The sequence below is a fragment of the Eptesicus fuscus genome, chromosome 9 (genome assembly GCF_027574615.1).
Source record: "Eptesicus fuscus isolate TK198812 chromosome 9, DD_ASM_mEF_20220401, whole genome shotgun sequence".
NCBI classification, from domain to species: domain Eukaryota; kingdom Metazoa; phylum Chordata; class Mammalia; order Chiroptera; family Vespertilionidae; genus Eptesicus; species Eptesicus fuscus.
The window spans coordinates 18,551,361-18,577,367 of record NC_072481.1 but is presented as its reverse complement, the minus strand read 5'-3'; positions in this window follow the sequence as shown (position 1 = coordinate 18,577,367).

The following is a 26,007-nucleotide window of genomic DNA, read 5'->3' as shown; positions in this document are numbered from 1 at the left end:
AGGTTGGCTATGGGAGCACACTGACCACCAGGGGGCAGCTCCTGCATTGAGTGTCTGCCCTCTGGTGGTCAATGCACGTCATAGCGACTGGTCAACCAGTCATTCAGTTGTTTGGTTGTTCGGTTGCTTAGGCTTTTATATATATAGACTAGAGGCCTGATGCACAAAATTCGTGCAAGGGGCCTGATGCACAAAATTTGTGCAAAATTCGGCCCTCGCAGCCCTGGCTGCCTCAGCTATTCCTCACAGCCCTGGCTTCATCCAGAAGGTCATCTGGAAGGTCGTCTGGACAGTCATCCGGATGGTCATTCTGCTGTTCAGTCTAATTAGCATATTAGCTCTTTATTATATAGGATAATGCAGATAGAAAAAAAAAGAGAGAGAAACCACTCTTAATACCACCACCAAAAATAACCTCTGTCAAACATTAGTTATGTACATATAGGTACTTACATTTTTTCCCAAAAAAGGAGAGCATGCTATCCATTCTGTTCTAAAATTTTTATTTACATTTACTGTGTCAGAAAAATCTTCCTATGCCAATTTACATCTTCTACACAAGTATTTTGAATTGTGGAATTGTGGCTGAGTTTTCCAATGAATGGATATACCATAAATAACTTTACCAAACTCTTGTGGTAACATCTGTAATTATATCCAATTTTTAGTTCTTATAAGAAACATCCTATATGAAAAGCTCCCCATGTATGCCTCTGATTGTTTCTAATGGTTAAATTCCTAGTGATGGGATTTCTGGAGTTGGGGTATATGTACTTATGAGGTGTCCTGTCTCCAAATGTCATTGTCCTCATCTGCCTGATGGAGGGATTTGAGATCAGTGACCTGTGTGATCATCTTCCACCTCACAGACTTCCTGTTGTACTTGAACACCCTTGGGAAGGAGGTACCCCTAGAACCAACATCATCTGAAGTACTATGGCTTGACTATATCCCAGCAGAGAGACAGGACCCTGAGAGAAATGGAGAAGGTACGTTATGAAAGCATCAAAGGTCTCACTTCCCCCTCTAACGACCCTGCATGATGGGTCCTCTTACTGCAGCCTTATTTGACAGATAAGGAAGCTGATTCCAAGAGGGCCCTGAGGCCAACTCTGCATCTGGACCAACTTCATAGCCAAGAGCCCTGGAGCTGTGGCTCTCTGTCCCCCTTCCCCTTCCCCCACCATGGTTCCTGCAGGCCACAAGACAACATGTTGACCACCTGCAGCCTCCCTTCTCCCTGCTGAGATGGACCTTTGTGTCGGGTCCACTGGCTGATCCTGGGACTCTGGTCCAACATGGAGAGGAAAGAGCCTGGGGCCCTGGTGCATCCTGGAAGCCGGGACTCTCAGAAGGGCTCTGCTCACCACCTGCTGGGTCTCCTGGGACATCATTTCACCTGGCCAGGTGTGCCAGAGACTGTTCAGCTCTTCACCAAATATGTTTTTTCATCCGGGGCACACACACAGCAAGGCCACATCTCCCAGGATCCTCTGCAGGCACGTGGGACCACATGACTGCATTCTAGCCAGTAGAACGTGACCCGTGTCACATCCACTTCAGGCCTTTGAGAACTTCTCAGGAGCTCCTTGTCTTTTTGCCAGCCTGATGCTGGCAAAGGGCCACCTGCCCTGTGCTCCTTGTCATGGGGGCCTCTCCCACATAGCAGCGTGCCGCATCAAAGCATGCAAACCAAGAAGGCAAGAGAGAGAGAGTAGGCCAGCAACACAGAAACCAGGTGTTGCTTGCTGGGTGCCTCCCCAAAAGAGCCATTCCAGACCTAGCCTCCTGCCACCTTGTGGCACCATTAGTCAAGGACAGCTGCTTTGGAGTTGACATAGAACCTCGGTTGCATTGGGGCCATTACACATTTTAGGGTTGGCCGGTTCAAGCTGTGAGCAGTATCTCCAGTTAACACTGAGACTTCACTTAGCACTCCACATACCACAAACATCTGCCCTTTAACCTCACAATAGGGCCCTGACCTTGGGATTGTTATTCCCATTTTTCAAGAGCAGTGAATGAGCTGGGATTCAAGCTCAGGTCTTCTGGACCCTGATCCCATAACTAGTGCAACTTTAAAGTTCCCCCAGACCTAACACTCCAGGATTCTGCTGATCCCTGATTCCCGCCAGGTGAACAGACAGGTGAAGAGTGTGCAGGTTGGAATTGACAGGCCAGGGTCCAGGCTCCCACCAAAGGAGGCTTCAGGTAAAAGCTTGGCTTATGTATACCTCAGTTTTCTCATCTGTCAAATGGGGCTGCAGTGAGAAGTTCCACAACGTGGGGTCCTTTGGGGTGAAAGGAGGTCCTGATCACAAGGCGCTTGGCACTGAGTGTGGCTTTGGAGATGGCACCGATTGCATCCTTCCCTGACGCAGGCCCCTTCCATGCACCACCCCCCTCCCCTGGCCACCTCCAGTCTCTTTCCTCTCAGCCCTTCTGCATTTCCTGACTCATCTTTTAGTGAAATCTTTTCCTCACCTCCGCTGGAGCGCTCTGAAGCTCCCTTCGCTGGGGGAACTGGGACGCGGCTGCTTGACAAAGCTCTCGGGAAGCTGAACGCCTCTCCATTATTTATGAGGCAGACTTCCTCCATCAAAAAGCCCGAAATTCTAGAAAACTTCTCCCTCTGTCGCCTGCTGGGAGAGTCACACGCAGGGTCCTACCAATTCAGCGAGCCTTGGAGAGCAATCAGAGTTTGCTACTCCCAAGGGGAAGCCTGGCTGGGCTGAACTGAGATAGAAGGGAGGAAGGTGGACCTGGTTTGGGCTGGCTATTTGGAGCTGGCCTTCCGGGATGCTCCCAAGGGTGCTGGGCGAGGACTGGGGCAGGAGCAGTGGGAGGTCCGGGTGCTGCTGGCGCTTGTGGTGGGTGGGTGCAGGGGCTGTTTGGAGGAGGGTGGAAATCCCCGGTCTCGGCTGTGCCCATCTGTTGAGGGCCCCACCTGAGGAAGCCTTGGGGACTCGGGGCCCAGTCACGCCTTTGCATTTGTGCAGAGCATTCTGGGCACGGACACACCTCCCTCTTCTGGACGGTTGGGGTTAGGACAGGAAACCGAAAACACGCGCAGCCAAATGGAGCAAGTCTATTAAATGGTATTCAATGAAAGCCCACGCTGGCCTTGCTGGCTTGGAGCATTTCAGAGCTGGAAGAGCCCTTGAAAGTATATGACTTGATCCTTTGAAATCTGGGACTTGCTTGCTGCTTAAACAGTGGATCTCCCTTGCCTCCGAAGAGTCTGGTGCCCCAGCTCTGCTTCAGGTCGGCACACACTCGGCAGAGACACCTCCGCTGCATGGAAACGGCGCTGGCCCGACGCTGGTTGTTCGGACCTGCTGTGTTCCTGCCCAGGTCCTCGCCTCTCTGCCTGCCTCGCTCACCTGGAAAGCCTCTGCTTCTCCACCTGGGGACGGTCTCAGCACTCACCAGTGGGAAGCTCAGGTGCCACCTCCCGGGTCCCACCAGGTGGAGCTAAATGCTCAGCATCAGGGGTCCGCCAACAAGCTCCTTCTTCCCTCTGGGCCTTGGCAGGTCACCCCCCTGGTATTCAAATGCCTGATCCTCCTCACTCTTCACGCCTCATCTCAAAGGCCCCCTTCCCAGAAGGACCCCCCTTGTCCCGCAGCCTGACCCTGCCCAGAGCCAGACTCTGTAACATCACGCTGTTTGCTGTGTTGCTTCTTCCCAGCACCTCTCCCACCTGGCGGTCTTGTTGCTGCATTGCTTACCTGTCCGTCCTGCCTCCCCAGCCCAGAGATCGACTCCTGCGGCTGGGATCTCATTTATTCACAGCTGCACCCCCAGGCCCCTCACAGGCCTGCACATAGTAGGGCCTCAGAAGCCTGGGCCAATGAGTGAACCTGAAGTTGGCCTTTATCCTCATCCCAGGTTCTGTCCTTGAGGATTGACTAGTGTCCCTAGTGCTTGCAGCTCCTGAGCAGCGTGACCCGCCCTCCCCCTCCCCCCCGCCGCCCCCACCAACCCATTCTCCTCTGCAGAGGAGGGCTCAGAGCCCACAGGCAGTGGCCAGGCCTCGCCCTGTGGTTTATGGCTCTGCTCTGGGCCCTGACAGCAGCCACATTTTAAGAGTCTGGAGAAGGAGTGTTCAGCCCAGTCAAGTGGATAAATCACATCTTTTGAAATGGGCCAAACATGGATTTACACAATAGCCTGTGACAAACGCATCTCCAGGAAATGATCTGGCAGGAAACATCCCCCTTTCCAAAGGGCGCCACGGCCCTGGGAGAAATTACGAGGCTTTTTTAGGTTCTAATTATTCCCGTGCTGACAGGCTGAAGCGCTGCTAACTGCCGCCCGCTCAGCGCTCACGTGTGCGCCCAGCGGGTCTATTCTTGGGTCTCCCAGGTAAGCGTCCTGCTCCCAGGGGCGGCCTGGCGAGTCCGGTGTCTGTTCTCAGGGTTCCGGCCTCCCTCCTGCTGACGTGCGACCTCAGAGGGAGTAGGGCCTGTCCATTCCCCGTGAGCCAGGCCCGGGCACAGCGGGTCCTCACTCTGTGTGTGGGGGTCTCCTCTCCTGCCTGCACTCGGGAGGTCAGAAGGGGAGGCAGGGTCTCCTGAGTGCACCCCACAGGCTCATGAGGCTGGGGGTGCAGTGTCCTGAGCCCGGGCTATGAGGCTGTTGCTCAGTAAAGAATAAGGGCCCCGCACTGTCCACACGGAAAAGGGCCGTGGTGGCCATCCCCCCGAGGCCTCGATTGTCCAGATGGCGGAGCGGAGGCGGATATGGGGGTGTGGGAGGCAGAATGAAGCGGGGGCTGGGCTCTAGGAGAACTGTTTGTGCTCAGCTCCCCGCAGGGGGTCGGGGCTCACCCGTGTGGAGCACCTGCCGAGGGCCAGGCACTGCAATGGGTGAGGGGCTCAATAACAGCGCTGATTCAAATGCCGCCACCGCCAATAATGCTGAGCAGTTGCTAATATATTTTCAAACCAAATAGAACTCGCAGGCGGCTGAGGCTCTGAGCCCCTGGAGGAGCCAGTGCCTGACCCGGGGCCAGTCTCTGTCCTGCTCCCTGGGGCTGTGTGCAGGCAGCGGCCCAGGAGGAGAGGCCCAGGTTCCTCAGAGGCCTGGTGGGCGGGTGGAGGCCTCTGCAACCCCCAGGAGAGAAGGGGAGCTGTCAGAATGGGGGCCCTCTGAGAGATGCTACGGCGGGTCCACCTCAGAGCCAACGTGGTGCTAAGTCCTCAGCTCCACAGTCCAGACACCTGCCCGATGCCAACCCCTCAGGGGAGGTCCCACACAGCGGCCCCTGTGCTGGAGCAGCTGGAGGGGCCCTGCCTAGTGCGAACATTGTTCAAAACAACCGCACATTCATTCCACCCATGGGTCTCCCCGAGGGTCCCTGACAGCCCCTCGGGGGTTCTCTGAGCAGGGATCCAGCTCAGGATCCGAGGCTTGGACACAGGTTCTGTCCATCCCATTGCTGTGGGTCCGCAGGAGAGTCACTGCTTCTCTCCGATCACCACTGAGGAAGCCCTCGCTGAGTCCTCACTTGGAGCCAGGCCCGTGTTAGGTCCAGAGGAGGAGACAGAACCCAGGAGCACGATCTCTGATTGTGGGACCAAAGCTGAGAGGCCACAATATCTGGGGCAGGGCTTTGGTTAGACTGTAGACTCTGTAACTCACTTACTGCAAAAGCTGCCTCTTTAGGTGCCCCTCAGCTGCCCCTGCACCCAGGGTGGGGAACCCCAGGAGCCCAGACCTAGGCAAGAGGGGCAGGCAGGCCCCTGGAGGTGGGCTCAGGACTATTTGGGCGAGAATCCCAGGGTCCTAGAGTGAAATCTAAAAGGGTCCACAGCCCACCTGCCCTGAGCTCATGGAGAAGAGCCAGGGGGTGGGGCCTCTTGTAATCTGGTTTAAGAGAATTTCTGCCCTGAATATTTGCAAACCCCCTTCTCCAGCCCCTGCCCTAAGCTTGAAAACCCAAACAAGCCCAGCTGATGGGCGCCCCCTTGCCAGAGCTGCCGATCCTCCATCCTCACCTCCTTCAGCTCAGCCCCCTGAGTCCAGCTGCTCTGCCCACTGCCTGGCCCAGCCCAGCCCGCCCTCCACTCAGCTCAGCTCAGCCTGGAGCTGCTGAGAGTGTGGCTGATGGAACTTGATTGAAACCTCTAAAAACAAGTTTTCCCCACGTGACAACCCTTCATCTTTCTCACCGTGCTACTCCCTGAGCATTTTATAGCAGAGAAAAGGGGAAAGGAAAAAAAAAAGAAAGAAAAGCACTTGAGTCTTCTGAGATAAATAGTGAGTGTCTGAGAGGCTGGGATGTTAAAAGCTGTCGACACCGCAAAGCTGCCTGATGGGCTCGGCTCCCCTGATCTTTCCTGAAGTGTCTGAACAAGGAGAGGGGCGCCATCCCGCACCTGCCTGGCCTCCTGCTGTGCACCTGCAGGACAAGGCTGCCTCCTCCATCCCTGGGCGCAGGGACCCCACCCAACCGATCCTGTGAGGCCTTTCAGGTTCTATTGGAACCAGAGGTGACCTTGGCAGTGTTCTCTCTAGTGGGAGGTGGGGTGGAGGGGAGCTCCAACAATGGTGAGTAACAATGGTTCTCACCATGTCAGTGGCACCCCAAGGCAGTCCCTCAGCTACCAGCTGACCAGGCTTCTCGGAGACACCTCTTTCTCACCCTGAGCATCTTTATAACATCATCGGCACGTGGCCACCGGGCTCACGCCAGCTCACCAGGCAAAGGGCTGAGGTGCTGGGGGGTTCTGCGGTCTGGGGAGCTTGATCTACCAGTGAGCACCCACTGTGTGATCTAGAGGCTGGCTCTGCCCTGACATTGGCAGGAGCAGAACTTGGGTCTGTGGTGGGGTCTCATGGAAGGGATATGTCGGAGTGGATAAGGGGCTCTTGGTTCAAATTCTGGCTCAATCACTTCCTTGTTGTGCCATCTTGGGGGCACTTCATGCCACCTAGGGCCTCAGCTCCCTTATCCCAGGCAGGGATAACAACTTGACAATGATGTGAGATAACGCCTGGAAAATGGGAGCCTGGTACCCGAGTGCAGCAGGCACTTGATCCATGCCAGCTTCCATCTGTTAGTGTTCTTACCAATCTCAGGGTCAGGATCAGTCCAGCTGTCTGACGTTAAGGGCTCTACAGACCTTGATCTTGAAATTCCTGAGAGCTTGGGTGACCCACCCCTACCTCCCTGCCCTCCAGCCCACAGCCACAGCAGCCAGCTCAGGGCATCAGGGCCTCAGGGCCGGCGCCTGGAGCGACATCTCTCGCAGGCAGGGACAGCACACAGGGTGAAGGCAGGTGGGCTGGGCCCGGCTCATAGGAGGCCCTGCTGACCAAGAACATCTCAGTGGTGGCCTGTGGGAATATCCCTGTGGAGTCAGCACAAGCATGAGCCCGGCAGGCTGTGAGGGGGGGCCATGTCTCCTGCCCGGGGGGCCTGGGGTGACCCCTGATGCTCTCTCACCCTGCAAGGTGCTTAGAGGGGAGGATGGGAAAGGAAAGGAACTGGGAGCCTCTGTTTTTACCTGCTTAGGTTCCATGAGTGACAAACCTCACAGCCCACCCTGCAGTTTGCAGGTGGGGACCCCGGGGGTTGGAGGAGTCAGCCACAGCATTACAGGCCCAACTTCCAGGCCAGGGCTGCTGGTCCCCATCTCTCCACAGGGAGTGGCCCAAATGTCTCCTTTGGCACCTGCCCAGGCAGCGATCTCCCAGTGGGCCCATGTGGCCGTCTTCTTGAAGCCTCACTGCTTTCCTAACTTTCTAGGACCTTCCACCAAGTACCTTCCCACCAACCCACCTTGGGGCCCGATGTTGTCTGCAAAGTCCTTCTTTGGAACTGGCTTTGTGGGCATTCATAGGTCTCTTTCACTTTAAAAGTGGGAGCGGGAGAACAAAGAACACGATAGCACCGCTTCCTAAACTGCTCCCACCGGACAGACACAGTAGCATTTCTCTGCACTTGCCCGAGTCACTCCCCAACCCGAGTGGCAGGAGTGTCACTGCCAAAGGCGATTTGCATTTAGATTATTGGCACGGTTCCTCCCCATTGTGAGCCCATGGAGCTAAGAATGAAGGAGAGTGTAGGCAAGGGAGAGAAATGTGTGGCTCATATTTAAATAATTCTTTCAAGTTTTAGATTTTCCTGTTCCTTGTGGGTTTGGGGATGAAATTTATGTCTTGGCTGGGTCCTCTGCTTTAGCGGCTCACACAAGGTTGTGATCAAGTTGTTGGCTGAGGCTGGAATGTTGTCCAAAGGCTCAACCTGGGAAGGGCCTGCCCCCCGCTCACCCCCCCCCGCCCCCCCACTCCCCCATGCAGTGGTTGGCAGGACTGTTCCGTCAGGGCGGATGAACCGAGGGCCTCAGGTCTAGGCTGGCTGGTGACTGCTGGCTGGAGGGGGCACTAGGGGTTCGTGGCCCGGTTACTCAGCCCCCCTCTGCCCACCATGCACTCCACTCAGGCCCCTTAGCAGGATGCAAATCTACATGACATCCCAGTCCCTCCAATGTCCCTCTGCAGGGCAGCACCGTCTTTTTAGAGAGCAAGACATTCTGAGGCCCCCCTCCTCTCTCTCACCACCTCGCTCTAAAACTTCCTTTAAGAACCACAGAAGAAAACTGTTTATCCCAGGGTTTTGATGATGGGAACACAGGCAGATGGCACCTGAATTAGCAGCTTGGCAGACACAGAAGGTTCCAAACACCATCAGCTCGAAACAGCTCAGAACATCCCCCTCCCCAGACAAGTGTGGGGAGCAGTGCTGGGAGACCTTGCCCAGATCCTGGCCTCTCCCTTCTTGCCCTCCTGACCCAGGCAGCATGCCAGTCAGAGGCAGAGGGAGGACTCATGCCCCAAGGCTCTCGGGAAGAGGACCAAAGTGATGGGAATCATCCATGGCCACCCTAGAGGGGCAGGGACAGCCAGCTGCCCAGCCTGGGATGACTGGAGGGGGCACTAGGGGTTCGTGGGTCTGGCCAATGAAATGTGGGTGGAGATGATCTGGTTGATTACCTGGTGACCTTCCCCTCATTCACTCTCCTTCCCTGGCCACCCGTCATGTGTAGATGATATCATCACAGATGGAAGGAGTTGGATCCCTGTGTCCCTGCTCAGAGGAGGTGCCTCCCTGGAGGAGATCCCCTGACCAGCAACATCTACCTGGACTTCATGTGGAAGATAAATCAACTCTTCCTGGATGAAGTCACTGGGATTTGGAGCTCTTTGTTACAGCACCTTACTCATCCTAATACAACCCAGTCCCTCTCCTCATCCAACCCTTCATCCAGCAGGTACTTATCAAGCTTCCTGGGTTCCAAGTTCTGGGCTGAGCACCAATATGGCCATAAGGGAGACCCACAGACCCCTGCCCTCAGGGAGCTCTTGGGTGCAGTTGGAGAAACAAACAAAAGAGTGAGTAAATGATGACAACAAAATATTACATGTTGTAACAAATTCTTTGAAGGAAAGCAATGGGCTGATAAGACATCTGTTTTGGGAGGTTGTATGGGGGACCTTGGGAGATGGGTTAAGATGTGACTGAGGAGCAGAGGGAAGGTAGGGGAGGGTGGGGGTAAGGGGGAGAGATCAACCAAAGGACTTGTATGCATGTATATAAGCCTAACCAGTGGACACAGACAACAGGGGGGTGAGGGCAGGAATGGGGGCAGGGGGAAGGTAATCGGGGGATGAGGACAAATATGTAATACCTTAACCGATAAAGAAAAGAAAAAAAAAAAGATGTGACTGAGGAGGAGGGACCAGCAGGGTTGGAGGTGCTTCTTGCAGATAGAACAGCTGGTATAGCCACCACCATCCTTGTCACAGGCTCCCAGCTTTATGCAAATGACTTCACTCCATCCTCACAACAACCCTGGGGCCAAAGCTATTATTATTATTGCCCTGTTTCACAGGGGAGGAGACTGCAGCCCCAGAAAGGTGGAGTGAAGGGGCCAAGACATGTAGGCAGGCAGTGTGTTTGTTGTGGAGATGTGTCTGTGAGGACTGGACCACCCGGGTAAGGCCACCACAGGGGAAGGCAGGCGTTTGCTGAACTCCCATACCTGTCTCTCCCCACGTGCAGGACCAAGGCTTCTCACACTCAAGTGCAGAATCAGGTTCACTACAGGTCTGGGGTGGGGCCACCAAGTTTCTACAACTATCAATGCCACTGCTGGTCACCACTTGAGCAGCACGTTCTAGAACAGAGAGTAACTTAGATTCGGACTCATCTGGCTGACCTCACAGCCTGGCACTCAAGCACTTGAGCTGCTCAATTCCAGAGTGGGTACGATCTGGGTGACTTCCTGGAAGAGGTGGGGTCTGACCTGAGCCTAAGGCCAGGGAGGATATTGGCGAAACAGCAAAAAGGGAAAGGAAGACTTCAATTGTCCAGGTCTTTTCAGAGTGGCAGGAAGGTGGAGTTCAGCAAGTCTAAGTGACCTAAGGTCACAAAGCTAGGTAGACCAGATACCCAAACTCAGGCTGGGTTCAGGACCTCTGATCTCTTCCGAACTTGCTGCAGCTCTCTGGGCAGGTCACCCCTCTGGAAGCCTTATTTCCTCCTCTAAGGGCCCAAGCAGCAGACACTGCAGCTGCAGTGTCATTTCTAGCTAGTTCCTGGAGTGATGGTTGCAACTAGGCGGTCTGTAGCTGGGGAGGGGGAGGCTGAGGGAGGCAGAGCGGGAGAAATGGTCAGGTTCATTGATTTATTCCTACATTGCACAAATATTTACTTAGTATCTATTATGTACAAGACACTGTGTTTCCTGTTGGTTGCTATAGAGCAGGATTAGGACTCATTTGAGTTGTGGGTGATAAAAACACATCACAATCTGGTTGAGAGAGAAAAATGCAATAGCTAATGAAACTGAAACGTCTGGGGAGCTGCAGGATTCACGTCTGCCTTGACCCAGGGGCTCAAGCAGTTGCACCCAGTGTCCCAGGCAGCATCTGGTACTGAGTGCACAACCGGGAGCCAAACAGATGAAGGTCACACGTTCTGTTTGCCCTGACCATCTCTCTTTTCCTCTTTCACCCCATCTTTCAGAGGTTTGCTCATCTGTTATGGCTTAATTTTGACAGACTTCTCTTACAATGACCACTAGCAGCTTCTGTCCTACATCTGACCAGCTTAGTAGCCTGAAAGAAAGAAAAATCTCTTTTATGCTTTCAGCCAAAGATCAAGGGCAAACTCTGATTGGATTAACTTGGGTCATGTGCTTATCTCTGAGCCAATCACTAAGTCCAGGGGAATGGACCTCACTGATTGGCCACTTTCAAGTTCCATGTTCACCCTTAGAGCAACGATGGCACCCAGACAAAGTATAAACAGTGGGTGGGTGAGGGGCATGGCTCGAAAGGAAAGTGAGAAGGTGTGTGTGTGTGTGTGTGTGTGTGTGTGTGTGTGGTGGGGGGGGTGGATTGCGAGTAGGTGCAAACAATACTAATGTACAAGTGAACCTAAATCTTACCTCTTCCTTTGCTGCTGGGCTGGGACCACTAAACTCAGCTGGGCTAATGTGATGACCTGAGGCATGTCCGCAATCAGAAGATGACAATGCACTTGCCATCTAGCACCCACTCTAGACTCTGACACCTGGATTGAGTGACCACACCTGCCTTAGCTCCACCCCAGTGGACCTGGCCTCCTTCTAAGGGGGTGTGGGTGGGCAGAGCTGCAATGTCCATCGAGCAAGCACTGACTCAACCTGCTGTGTGACCTGAGTGAATTCTTCAACTTTCCTGAGCCTCAGTGTCCTCATCTCTAAAGCGGAAGTGACTAAGCGATCTTATGGTGGAGAGGGTTGTTGTGAGGGTTGGTGACAACACCTATGGATCACCTGGCCTTGGGCCCAGCACATAGGAGGCACTAAATAAACAGCTGTATACAGGAGGTGCTCACAGCATGGCAGCCACTGCTGTGACCTCTACTCTGGCTCTTTGCAGGTAGCTTGGTATGTGTTGCTGGCAGATCTGTCTCCCCCATCTGCCCATGACCTCCTTGAGTACAGACACATGTCCGATCTTTCTCTCGGTGCCCAGAGCCCTGCCTATGGCCAGGCACTCCCTGGTGACATCTGCTGAGTCACTGGAAACTGACATCCCAAAGGATGGAAGGACAGGGAGAGCACTTTGTATCATCGTCCAACAGCCGCCGGGTGTTGAACCTCTCTGGGACATCTGTTCCTAGCCGCCTGTGTCTCCGCAGGACATACATTTCTTGGCAGCAGAGGGAGTTATTTAAAGTCCCCATTAAAACAGCTGGGCCTTGATTGGAACAGACCAGTTGCCACCGCTGGGGCCTGAGAGGTGCCTGAGAAGAACCGAGACATGACAGTAGTGGTGGAGAGGGCCTTTCAGACACACCTGCTTTATAACTGTGTTCAGGGCAATGAAGAAGCCAACTGGCCTCAGGCACATGAAGGGGCAGCCTGCCACTCACAGCAGTGGGAGCCTTCAGGAATGCCACTTCCTTCGTGGGGAGGTGGGCGGCCTTGTCTCCTTTTTCCTTCTGTCTCACCCTCAGAAGTTCAGCGAGAATGGGTCTGAGTCATCAGAAATGTGAGAAGATGCTATTTCAGCAAGAACAAAAACAGACCTCACTGCTGGCCCCTGAATTACTCAGTGAGCCAGCATGGATACCTACTGTGTGCTGGGCCTGGGCTTGTAGCTCTACAGAGGAATTGGTGCATAGTGGGCTCATGATAATTTTTAGCTGTTGTTCTGATCATGATGATGAAAACAATGAAGATGTGTTGGTGGTGACACTCCCTCCCCTATTCCCACATCCCCTCTCCTGCCATCAGGCATCTGCTCCCTCCTCGCTGGTCCATCTTCCCCCAAGGCTCTGTCATTCAGGAGGGACTTCACTCCTTCTCTTTGACTTAATCCTAAAATCCACATCTCAGAATAGGGGCACATTGCTTTGGCTCAGGGCTTCATCTTTCTCAGCACATACCAGGCATAAAAGCTACCTGCAGCCAGGCCTGCGGGGACCAGCCTGAGGCTGTATCTGTTGGTTTCTGGTTTGTGGTCTTCATGGTTTTCTCAATTCTCACTTCCCAAGGAGAAACCATCAGAACAGAACTTGTGCCATTTTCCTATAAATATCTGAGAAGACCTTCCTGCGCAGAATCATAGATTCTTGGACCATAAGAGGGAGGAATCAGGAGATCATTCAGTCCAACCCTTCATTGTAGAGTTGGGGAAACTGAGGCCCGGAGTGGGGAGGCTACCTGCCCAAGGTCACACAGTGAGTTGGCGACAGAACAGAGACCAGGATTTGAACTCCTGACCTGTGGTTGATACTTTCCGCTCTGCCTTGGTCACACGGATCCCAGGCCTGGGTAGTGGTCCAGAATCCCAAGCTTAAAACAGACAAGGGAGGGGCGAGTTTGGGCAGGAGGTGTGGACCCGGGTGGAGGTGATGAAATTAAGCCCAGAGAGTAACTGTCCCACCCTGAGGCCCCCTAGGGCTCCGGAGGGAGCAGTGAATGAGGGTCTCCCCAGTCTGACTGGGGTCTGTGGACAGACTTGAACCTGATGGCACGGCAGCCTGGGATGAAATTGTCTCAGGCTCCCAGTGAAATGAGAAAAATCAGGTCAGTGCGGTCTGTCGGTATAAACTTGTCAACCATGCTTTTTGGGAAAGCCTGCCTTTTGCCGTGAAACAGTGCCCTTCTTACTTGTGGTTAAGCCTTCCTTTCTTTTATGAAAGGACCGTGAGAATCCATCTTGGTGGCTGCTTTTGGAACTTCCTTTGCAACTGCCAGAGAGTTTCCGCACTGTGGGACTCAGAGCGCTCACTGGCCTGTTAGACCACGAATGTGTTTTGTATACAATGTTCCTCCAGCTTATAATCCATCTCTGTGCTTGAGAGCCATTACCGCCACCCAGAACTTGTGTTTCCCTGAACCCAATTTGGGAAAGCTGGCATTTAGCAATTGGTGTGATTCGTCAACGAACTTTCACAGAACCCGCTGTGCTTTCCTGGAAGTCCGTGCTCAGTGCCAGGGGGTGGGAGCGCGTGTCTGCTCTGCCAGCTGGGGCCGTAAATCACGCTGGGAGAGCACAGAGTTGTAGGTCCACGCCCTCCTCATCCAGAGGCGACAGGAAAATCGCCGAGGGACGTTTCAGCGCTAGCCGGGATGAGAAGACCCTAAGAGAGCCTTGGGTTGGTCACTTTGCTATTCGTAATCCAGACTTTATCAGAGAAGTCTTTTTGGGGGGGGTTAAGAGAAAGCCATTCCTGGGCCAATAGAAATGTGCAAAGGCAGGACTCAGTGTCTAGAATTTAGCACTAGGGAATCGGGGAGGGGCCCTGAGAGCCAGAGAGGGCGTGGCTGGAGGGGAATATGGCATCCGGGTGACAGGTGGCAGAGGGATCTTGGGCCGGGGGGGGGGGTGGGGGTGTGTGTGTCGAAACCAGAGTAGCAGGCTGGGGCCCAAGAAGGGCAAGGCTGGGCAGGGAGGTTTCTGGAACCCTGGAGCAAGGAGTCTGTCTGTCCTGCTATGGCCCTGCACTGTGCCCTAATCTTCTGGAAGGTCAGTGGCAGGTTAACAGCCTTCCCGTGGGTCCTGCAGGAAGTAGAGGAGGCTGGCAGGCTTCCCAGGCTTGGGCAATGTAGGGCAGTGATAGGCCGGTGGTTGCAGGCGGCCAGATGGGGAGAAGAGGGTTTGGGAGACAAGGAGTTGAGCTGGGCCTCAGAGCAAGTGGGACCGGGGGCGGGGGCGCGGGGGGGGGGGCACTCCCAAGACCAGGAATCCTTGGGTGGAGCTGTGGGGACAGGCTGGACATCTCCCCAGCTCGGGGGTTCTGACTAGGATTGTGCTAAGGGTCAAGGAAAGGGAGTCCTCAGGAAGCCCCCGGCCTGGGATGTGGGTGTTGTGCCCTGGGTATGCACAAGCTTCCCCCTCACCCACCGTCCCCCTGCCCTCCCCTCCTTCAGCAGCCTCGTCTGCAGGAGCGAAAATGGACTCACCCCAGTTGTATCACCTCTATTTCCATCCATCTCCACTAAGATATTTGCCCAGCCAATGAAAACACTTGTTTTCATCAGAAACTTGGGAGCCGAAGCGGATGCTTCCATTTCTCTGCCTTCTAGCCTCTCCCAGAGCCCCGAGAGGGCCCAGCTCAGCGTCTGATGTGCCTGGCCCTTTAGGGGGCGATCTTGGATCAGCAAAATGGTGCTGTACAAGGGGCCCCAATTCCCCCTCTAAACTGCCAGACTTGTCCCCCAACAGCGACCATGATTTGCAGGATGACATTCCCGCAGAGTCAGGGTAATCTGGGGCAGGAAGATGGATTTGATGAGGCCTCACAAGCTGCTTTCCTTGTAAATTTTTGGCAATTGCTTTATTTTTATGGAGGAAATGGATCAGACCCTGACACATCCCATCAGGACTGGCCTTCGTGGCCAAGCTCTGACCAATCATTGATTGCCAGGGGGGATAGGGGATCGATGTGTTTAAAAGTCTCACCCAGGTCAAGCCACAGACAGTGAGAAAATATTTGCCAAACATATATCTAATAAAGGTCTCTATCCAGAACATACGAAGGACTCTCAAAACTCAATCATATGAAAACAAAGAACCCAATTTTAAAAAGATGTCCTCTGAGCAGACACTACACAGAGAGATGGGGTTGGCCAGTGAGCGCATGAGAAGATGCCTGACAGGTTAATTATTACAGAAACCCACGTGGAAGCCGCAATACAATTCCACTTTGCCCCCCGAGATGGGAAAGCAACTGGCATCCCAAGTGCTGGGGAGGATGAAGAGCAACCGGAACTGCCATGCACTGCTTGTTGGTGGAGATGCAAAAGGGTGAGGACAGCCCTGGCCGGGTGGCTCTGTCGGTTGGAGCATACCCCACACATGGAAAGGTTGCAGGTTCAATTTCCGGTCATGGCATGTACCTAGGTTGTGGGTTCATCCCCTGACAGGGCCTGTATGGGAGGCAACCAATTAATGCTTCTCTCTCACATCGATGTTTTTTCTCTCTCTCTCTCTCTCCACCCTTCCTTTATCTCTAAAATACTATCAATAAAAACATAGCCTCGGGTGAGGATTAAAACAAAAGGAGTGAAGACACTTTGGAAAAGTTTTGCAGTTTCATAAAATGTTTAACACCTACCACCATACAGGAGAAGAAAGCATGTGTTCATACAAATACTGTGTACGAATGTTCATGGCGGCTTTATTGGAATAGCCATACACTGGCAACAACCCAGTGTCCATCAGCAGGTGAACAGGTAAACAAATCATGGCACACCTGTTGTAATGAAATCCTCTTCTGCAATATAAGGGAACGAACTATTGATACATACATCCCCGATGAATCTCAGTATAAGTCCACTAACTGGAAGAAGCCAGACAAGTAAGAGCACACTGTATGATTCCATTAGCTGGAATTCTAGAAGATAAAAGCTAACCCAAAGAAACAGGAAGTGCACCAATGGCTGCCTCGGGCAGGGGAGAGGTGCGGCAGTGAGAATGAGAGGGAGAGATGCAAAGGGGCAGGAGAAACATTTGAGGATGATGGGTATTCACCGGGCTGATGGGGTTTGCATCCCCCAAAATTCATATGTTAAAATCCTAACTACCCATATGCTAGTATGAGGAGGTGGGTTCTTTGGCAGGTGACTAGGTCATGAGGGTGGAGACATCACGAATGGGATCAGTGCCCTTATGAAAGAGGTTTCAGAGGGATCCCTTCTCCCTTCTGCCGCCTAAGAACACAGCAGTGAAGCAGTTGGCTGCCTATGAACCACGGAGTGGGCTCTCACCAGACACCCAATCTGCCGGTGTCTCCATCTGAGACTCCCCAGCCCCCAGAACTGTGAGAAATAAAAGTTGTTCAAGCTACTCAGCCTATGGTATTTTTGTTACAGCAGCCCAAACAGACTAAGACAAGAATGTTTATTTTCTTGATTGTGGTGGTGATTTCATGGGTATATACATATGTCAAACTTATCAAAATTGACACATTAAATATGCACAGTTCATTGTATATCAACTATAATGCAATAAAGCTGTTTAAAATCTTCAGAAAGGTTTCCGCATTGCTCTGTCTTCCGAGCTTCGGAAGATGAATGCACAGTCTCCGTAGCGAAGGGCATTGTTTGGCCCTGATTCCTCAGCTGCTCTCCACATCAGCACCCTTTGCCATGGAGCTTTGCAATACCCTCCCGCTGTGGATGGGAAGCTGTCCCGCCCTCGACAGAAAGCATATGGCTCCCCATATGACTGGCTCTTGGCAGGAAGATGTCAACAGATGTGAAGCTACTGTGATGTAGATGAGGCCGTGCACGGGACTGCCTCTTGCATCTCTACCGTTGCTGTGAGAACAAGTCTGGGCTGACCTTCCGGAGGATGAGAGACACACGGAGAAGAGCCAGGCTGCTCCTGTCATCCCAACCACGGTCAGCCTATGTCAGCCAACAACCATGGAACCCCCAGACAGGTGAGCGAGGCCAGCCAAGATCAGCAGAGCTGCCAGAGAAGCAAGCAATACATATGTTTTGATGTTAGCCAATGAGGCTTTCTGACTTCTGTTAGACAGTCTAACTGTGGCAATAGATAACAGATTCAGGCCCTATAAGAAGTCTAGGGTTATCTGGGAAGGCTTCCTGGAGGAGGTAGAGTGAGATGGGTTTAATGGTGAGCATGAACTGGCCAGAGGAAGGATGAGGGGAGGATGAAAGAGCAGAGATCGGCAAAAGACTACAGGCCCGACAGAACTCAGGGCAGGAAACTGGGACAGTAACTCAGTGTGGCCGGGGACAAGGATGGGGCATGGAAGGAGTAGAGACAGGGAGAGAGGCCAGCTCACATCACGAGGGGCTTGGATGCCAGGCGAAGGCATTGTTAGGAAATAAGGAACCATGGCAGCTTTTTGGCGAGGCTGGCCTTTTAGAACGACCATTCACGTGGCCTGGCTGGAGGGAGGGTTGGAGCTGACAAGACGGAGGCTGGGGCCACAGTGCAGGGGAGCAGGGGAGCAAGGCCAGCGGCCTGAACTCTGGCCAGGACGGAGACCCGGGAGAGCCATTTCAGGGGCAATGACCCCAGCGGGTGTCGCTGTGGCTGGTTCTTCCCGTACGGCTTTCCCCATTCCAGGCTCACCTGAGGCACAGAGCCCTTGGCGTGGGTCCAGCTCACCTCTCATTATGGTCAATGAAGTTAAATTTTCCATCAATTTATTCTCTCATCAATTTTTAATGGTTCGCCGGTCAATAAGAACTGGGAAATAGCTTTCAAGGCTCCAAGTGCAGGGGTGAGAAGAAGAGCTTCCCACGATGCTTGCGAGGTTGTTGTATTAATAAGATCCCACGCTCACCTCCTGTGTTGTTGGAATTAATCACTTGGTGCCTAAGTACATCCCTTGACAATCAGCCCACGTTTAGTTAATATCACAGGTTGACTGAATGGGAAGGATGTGCTTATGCGTCATAGAGAGGAGCGTCCATGGGAACGTGTGATTGATGTCAGGGAGGGGCCTGGACACGTTCACAGTTCCGGCTTCTGGACGGCTTCTCCGTTAACTCCCTCGAGGTGAGCTTGCCAGCCTGAACAGCTATCTTCTGGCTATGCCGTGACTTCAGGCAATCTGCAAAGCCTATCTGGGGGGCAGTTTCCTCTTCTTTACAACGAGGTAGTAACTTTTTTTCCTCTCAGAATGAACCACCCAGACCTGTGGTGCTCTCTGGCCTGGTCTCTACAGCAGCCCAACGCCGCTGCAGACAAAAGGCCCTTGTCAGTCCCTTTGGCAAGAAAAGGGACCCTCGTCCCCGCCTGGGCTCCCTGCAGCACCGTCACCAGCCTGCCTCACAGTGAGTGTGAAAACAACGCCCGGTGTCAAAATTCCTTCCCGGAAGATTTATGTCCTCTACACACAGAACATCTCCAAGGGCCCCTCATTTGGTATGTATCCCGGAGACCAGAGCACGCAGACAAGGTGAGAGTGCTAAAAATGCACGATACATTCACAGTGTCGGAGGCACGAAAAGCCATATTCATGCGGTGCATGATGGGGCTGCCTGGCTGGGGGAAACCTACTCCCAGCTGAGGGGAGGCACTGATGGATGCTTCTCCAGTGGCAAAGGGTCTCTCAGGAGAATCTCAGCATCTTAGAACCCAGAGGGCATCAACACCTGGAGTCTTACGTTGCCATGTCTTAGAATCTTTAACAGAATCTTAAACGATAACACCTAAGGCCAGATGTCAGAATCAGAGAATTTTAAGATTTCAGGGACCTCAACCAACCTGCCCAGACACCCAACCAACAACACCCAAGTCACTCCGATATGTGAGGGCAATTCTTCCAGACAGAGGCAGCCGTGCGTGCAAAGGCACCGAGGCACAACGGCGCTTGGTGTGTTTGAGGAGCAGCAAGAGCCTGTAAGACTCCGAGACCTTGGGCACATTAGGAATAAGGGAGAGGATGCTTCTTCCCCAGGGGTAGGCAACTGGAGGGCAGGTGCTGGGCACACAGTGGGTGCGAAATCATAGTCTAAATGTGTGCAGTTCATGGCCCCACGTGGCCAGAGGGACCTTGAGGCTGGGTGCATTTGGAGAGAGGGCTTGGGTGTGAGGGATTTAGAGAAGCCAGGCTATGGAGGAGCAGGTGAAGGTCCTGGATGTTCCCCTCGGAGAAGAGAAGGGCTGTCAGCGGGTACGGGGTGGGCTGCATGTGGAGGTCCTGAGTGGCTGTGGACAAGTGGGCAGGAGGATGGGTGTCAGACAGGCCAGAACTCACGTTTAGACTCTGTCAGGGGCCCCCTGTGTGACCTTGGGTCACAGGGTCACCAAGAGAGTAAGGACTACCCAACGAGGGGGACTTAACCAGCTCGAGACCAGCTTAGTCCTTTGTTACTCAGCGTTCTCATTGGTAAGTGGGACTGGCCATTCCTGGGACCTGGGGCTGTGGAGAATGGGGAGGAAGTAAACTCCGTAAAGAAGAAAATGAACACCCGAGTCAGCCCCCGCCTCAGCTTCCAGAGTCTGTGAATTCAGGGGGCCCGGGCTGACAACTACAGAGGGGTGTGGCTGCCCAGGGTTCTGCTGGAAAGAGGCCTGCCCAGCCAGTCTCCAGCAGGCCAGGCCACAGTAAGATTGTCAGTTTTAAGCAGAGGGATGTGGGGCCACAAGGGGTGGCAGAGAGGGGTGCGGGGAGGGAGGGGTGCACTGTTCCCTCTCCCTCCTTCCTGGCAGAGCCTTGCTGCTCCGCTGGGCCTGCTGCACCACAGTCGGAGGAACATCTTGATCAGCACAGCAGTGAGGAGACATTCGCACATTCGGGTGGAGGATAGAACCCAGGTGGCCTCGCTCCATTCCCCTTCAGGTGTGTTGGGGCTCATGGGCCTGGATGGAGAGCCCGCTGCAGGGTGTCCTGCCAGGCGGGGTTTGGCACATAGTGGGGAGCATGAGGTGGCGTGGTGAAGGGGGGGGGTGTCTGGCAGAAATCAGTGTGAAGGGAAGTAATTCCATAATTCATCGTGAATCAGGAAGGATCTGCGGCTTCTGCATTCGAGGAGCCCTTGAGTGACGGTTCCTGGAGCCTCCTCCAGTGTTTGCCTTTCTCTGAAGGTGATGGATGTGACAGCAGCTCTAATGAGCCGAGGGTAGGCTGCGAGGCAGCCAGCGACATCTGTCCCCACCCAGCTCCAGCTGCTGCGATGGCCCCCAGGGAGACACCTGGGTAAACTCAGGACTCAGCAGGGACACACGCAGAGGAGGGCTGGGCTGGGCTGGGGCTCTGCGCATCACTCCCAGTCCCAGAGCGGCCCTGGAAGTGCCCGGGCTCAGGGCGTGGGGCTCCAAGCCTGTGCCTGCTCCTCCGCAGCCCCTCCAACTGCCCACAGCACAGGTAGAGGGAACTTGAGAGGTCAGTCCGCAGACCTGGTCCAAGTCCCATCGCCACCTCTCTTGAGCCACTTTCTATAAAACAGGGATGACAGTGACTCAGAAGGAGGAGTGGCTGGTAACCAGCACACCCCCCACAATGCTCTGGGACTCCTTTTACAGCCGCCACTCCAGCCGGCAGACGCACACAGTGGTAGAGAGTATAGAGAGGGTTCTGCATGCTGGCAGGCCTGGGCTCAAGTCCTCTAAGCTGTGCCTCTCAGCAAGCACTTAGCCTCTTCGTGCCTCATTTTCCTCATCCATCAATGGAGACTGTAAGGGTTCCCACATACAGGGTTGTGAGGAGGTTTAGATGAGATAACAGAAGTAAAACAGGCACATAGCAAGTGCTCAATAAATAATCTTCACATCATCACCATCATCACCATCTCCCCTTCATCACCATCATCACCATCACCATCACCATCATCACCATCCATCATCACCATCGTCATCATCAGCTGAGTTTTCTCTCTGCACATAGTGAAATCCTGCAATTGGGACCATACTCTGTATTCAGTTCTCTCTTACGATTCATTCCATCATCAGCATTTTCCTACATCACTGAAAATTCCTCAAAAGCACGATGTTAATAGCTTTGTAATTGTACCTCATTCAGATGCACCATAATTTACCTCCGCAGCCTCGCCCGGCAGATCCTTAGAAGATTACAGGCCTTTTATACACATCAGGTTGTGATGAACGTTTTTGGCCTCGTGTGCCTAGTCCCTGACACGTCCTCAGGACAGATTCCTGCAGGTGGAGTCCTGGCACTGAGAGCAGCGACGTTTCTCGGACTCCGAGTCTTTATCACTCAGTCCTTCCTGAAAATGGCCCTGATGGACAGCCCCCAGCAGCCCGCAAGGACGCTTGTCTCACCACCCACAGCCCTGGTCTGTGGTGCCGGCTTCCCAGCTACAGGATCATCAATTACATCCGTTTCCAGGTGTCTGGAAGCCTCATGACAAGGACAAGAAACAGCCTGGGGTGGCGGCTCAGCCAGGGGAGTCAGAGGAGCTGGTCCCATCCCACCTGCCCTCACCTGCCAGGTGCCACGGCCTGGCCCTCCGCCTGCTCTGGGCTTGCCCACTATTGCAATAGCGCCCAGCTGGTCTCCTCCGTCAGTCCATCCAGTGCCAGGAACAGGGCCTGACGCCCAGTAGGTGCTGAGTGACTCTCTGCTGAAGCCTGAGCTCCAAGTGCACTTTGTAAAGTCCCCTCCCGCCTCCAACCTGCATGGCGCTGACACGGTGGTGCTTCTTTGCTTTTCGCCACATGTCGCTGCCGTGCAAGAGAGGACGCCAGGGACCCAGGTGCTGGAGGCAGACCGCCTGGGCTCCGTTTTGGCGGTGCCACTCAGTAACTATGTGACTCTGGGCAGGTTATTCAATCTTGTTTGCAAGCCACTAGTCTACGGTACTTTGTTATAGCAGCTCCAACCAAGACAGCCACGGGACCTGCTGCACAGGTTGTGTGAGGACCTACTGGGCCAAGAGTCCAACGTGCTCACCCAGATCTGAGCTCACCGTGGGGCCAGGCACGGTCAGGGACTGGCCCTGGGACTCTGGTCACGTGGGCCAGCAGGGCCTGAGGTTCACCTGGACCACACCGGCTCTCCCTGCCCGGCCCTCCCACTCGCTGCGTGCCCTCCCCCCGGACTGTAGCAGCTCTGCCTGGTTGCCCCTCTTGATCAATCTCCCTCTTCGTCTCCCACTTAACAAACAGCTCCGCTTAAAAAGCCATCTGGGAGGATGGATGGCGCAAGGCACATTTTGCCGAACAAGTTTTTAGAGAAAAGAGCTGAGAAAGGCACAGCACTCATGATTCCAATCTTATTAGGTCTCGTGGCTCTGACCCTTGGAATAGAATTGTATTTCTGCATTGTACGTGCTGGGCTCCACACCCCCTCCAACCACGCCACCTTCCCAAATTCTGGACTCCGTCTCCATTTGTCTTTGAGTGGGCCTGCTCCCAGCATCCCCAGCTCATCCCCACCCTCGGGAGAAACTCCCTCCCCCTACAGGAGTCTCTGGTGAAGATTTGTCTTCTTGAGATCTTTGAGGCAGGTTCGAGGACAATGGGTGGACATGTGTTCACACTTAGAATGAATGACCAGCCTGGAGAGGGGTAGTGAGCTCCCTGTCACTGGAGGTGTGCACAGCAGACAGGTGCTCACTCAGCAGAGAGGCGGAGAGAACGGGGCCGAGTCCCAGCCATGCTGCCCTCAAGGTGTCTGACCTTCAGCAACAACTCGCACTCGCTGAGCCTCGGGTTTTTTCATCTGGAAAATCAGGAAAATAATAGTTCCCACTTCCCGGGGTTGTCATGGGGACACAATGACATAATGTGCGCAAAGCACTGAGCACACACTGTACATTCTCATTACCGGGAGGGGGAGGTGGCCACGATCTTGACACTCAAGCAATTTCAGATTCAACATTTCTGTAATTTAAAAAACCTAAGTCTCTGAGATTCCGTGATTCAATTATCTTAAGATGATAAGACTTGGTAAGATTCGAAGGCTTTAAGACAGTGTGATTTTGTTCTTCTCACCCACCGCTCATTAGCAATGTGAGCTGTGTGATTCCCAGATTCACGCTCCATCCTCCATCAGCAGAGCCTGACCCAGCCCTGGGCTGTCCCTCTTCCCTCTTCAAATCTGCTGTCTCCGACTACTTCTCTCCTGCACCTTTGCCCCAGGGAAACAGGTCCCTCAGTTCCAGACTGGTGCCTGCATTTCTCACCCCAACACCTGTCCCTGACCCACCCCACCACACCATCTCCCCACCTCTAAGCTGCCTTCCAGGCCAAGGTCGAAGGAGAGCTTCGCGAGGCTTCCCTCACTCTCAGTAGAAATCAGTGTTTCCAGGCACGTGTTTCATCCCTACGGTGAGTCTGACTCCTCACTGCTGTGGGAGGAAGACTCTTCCCTCCCCGTGGGGAACCCCTTCCTGGGGCCCTTCCAAGCTCCCTCCAGAACCTCCCCTCTGACCTGCCTTCTCACCTCCTCCGTCTCCTTGTTCTTACACGTGGTGCCTGCTTTGGACTGAATTGTGCCTCCCAAAGCCATGTGTCCAAGCCCTGACCTCCCCTCCACCCCCACTCCCTTGCAATGGCATTAAGAGGAGGAGCCTTTGGGAGGCTAAGATGCAGCCCCCGTGACGAGATCAGCGCCCCCATAGGAGATGCCCGAGAGCCAGCTCTCTTTCCACCACGTGAGGGCATGACGAGAAGACAGCAACCCAAAGAGGGCCCTTGCCAGGGCACCGCCACGGTGGCACCAGAACTGTGAGAATTTCTGTGGCCGAAGCCCGCAGCCTGTGGTGTGTGTTCTGGCAGCTGAGCTGACGAGGACAGTGCCCTGGTTCTCCCCGTCGGCCTCCTCTCCGCTCCCCTCCCTGTGTGAGCCCACCTTGCCCAGGGGCCACCTCCCGTACACGCCCTAACAGCCCAGATCTCCCTCTGCAGCCAAACTCCGGGAGCTGTGACCCGTAGGGAGGGTCTTCCATGTCCCAGCTGTGCCAGGTGCTGAGCCGGACAGGCTGACCCGCCTCCAGGGCCTTTCCATCTGGGGCTCCTGTAGCTTCCACCTCTGGGTGGCCCACGGCCTCCAGCCTCTGGACATGTTCAAAGCCACACGCTTCATCTTCCCATCAGACCTGCTCCTTCCCACCGTTCCCATCTTAGTGTTTTCCCCGCAGAACCTGCTCACCCAAGTCGGAAACAAGAGGGCATCTCCAACTCTGCCCTCTCCTTACCCCCAGGACCATCAAGTCCTGCCAATTACGACTTCTTCAAATCCTCTGGAATCTCCCTTCCCCCATCCCTCTACCCCACCCCAGCTCAGGCCCTGGTCATCTCTGGCCCAGACCTCCCCATGTCCTCCTGCCTGGTTCCTCAGCCCCACTGCCACTCCTTCACTCCATCTACATTGTAACCCTGAGGCCTGAGCGAGGAGGCCCTGCCAAGGCCCATGCTTTAGGGGCCCCCTCCAGCCTGCTCCAGCCAGGCCCTTCCCATCAGGAATCTTAGAGGACAAGGGGACAAGCTCCAGTGTCCCAACCCCAGAACTCCCTGCCTGATTGACTCTTGTTTATCATCTACTAGAGGCCCATTGCACAAAGATTCGTGCAGTAGGCCTTCCTTCCCCTGGCTGCTGGCACTGGTTTTCCTCCGGCACCCGGGACCCAGGCCATCGCTCCAGCAGCAGTGGAGAAGCCAAGCTTCTTCAGTCTCCAGCCTTCAGTCTTCAGTCTTCCCTCGGGCCGGAGACTTCAGTCTTTGCTCCGTGCCTGCATATGCAAATTAACCTGCCATCTTTGTTGGATTAATTTGCATACCCACTCCTGATTGGCTGGTGGGCGTCACGGAGGCATGGTCAATTTGCATCTTTCTATTTCATTAGTGTAGATGTCCCACTACACTGTGGGCTCCAGGGGACAGTGACTTCCTTTGTCTGCTTTGTTCACAGCTGTTTCCTCAGTGGCTAGGACCGTGCCAGCATGCAGCGATCGAAATATTTGTGGAATAGAAAAATGAGTGGTGTTGATCACACTGCGCTGGCATACACTGTTTCTGCTTCTGACCTGCCTCCTGCCACCCAAGCACTCTGTGCGCTCGGCTGGAGCAAGGTCCAGGCCTTGCCATCTCTGTACCTGGCACCAGCGCGGGTCCGGGCACCGGTTAGCAATGGCAAGTGCTTCCTTCCGCCCAAGTGAAGGAGCTGATGGATGGGTGGACAGGGTGTCACTGAGAGCCCGGGGTTTAAAAATAAACCTGCTCTTAGCTCTCCCAGGTGTCATTTGTAACTTCTTATAAACGCCGATGGCAGAGCAGATTTCAGCCGCTTGAGGGGGATATTCAGGTTCAAGAAATAGAAAGCTTAAAAATAAATGCAGCACATCAAGTGGGCCTGATGGACAGAGGCCTCCTCTTGCCCTGGGAGTGCAGCCTCGGGGCAGGGAGGAAGGTGGGGGTGAGGGAGTTCGTGTTTCTGCTGGGAGGCACAGGGCAGCTTCAGGCAGAGGCTGGGGAGGCCCAGGGTTCTGGCTGAGGGGGCCCCTTCACATAGTGCTGGGCTCCCCTCCACCCACTGGGAGGGTGTTGATGAAA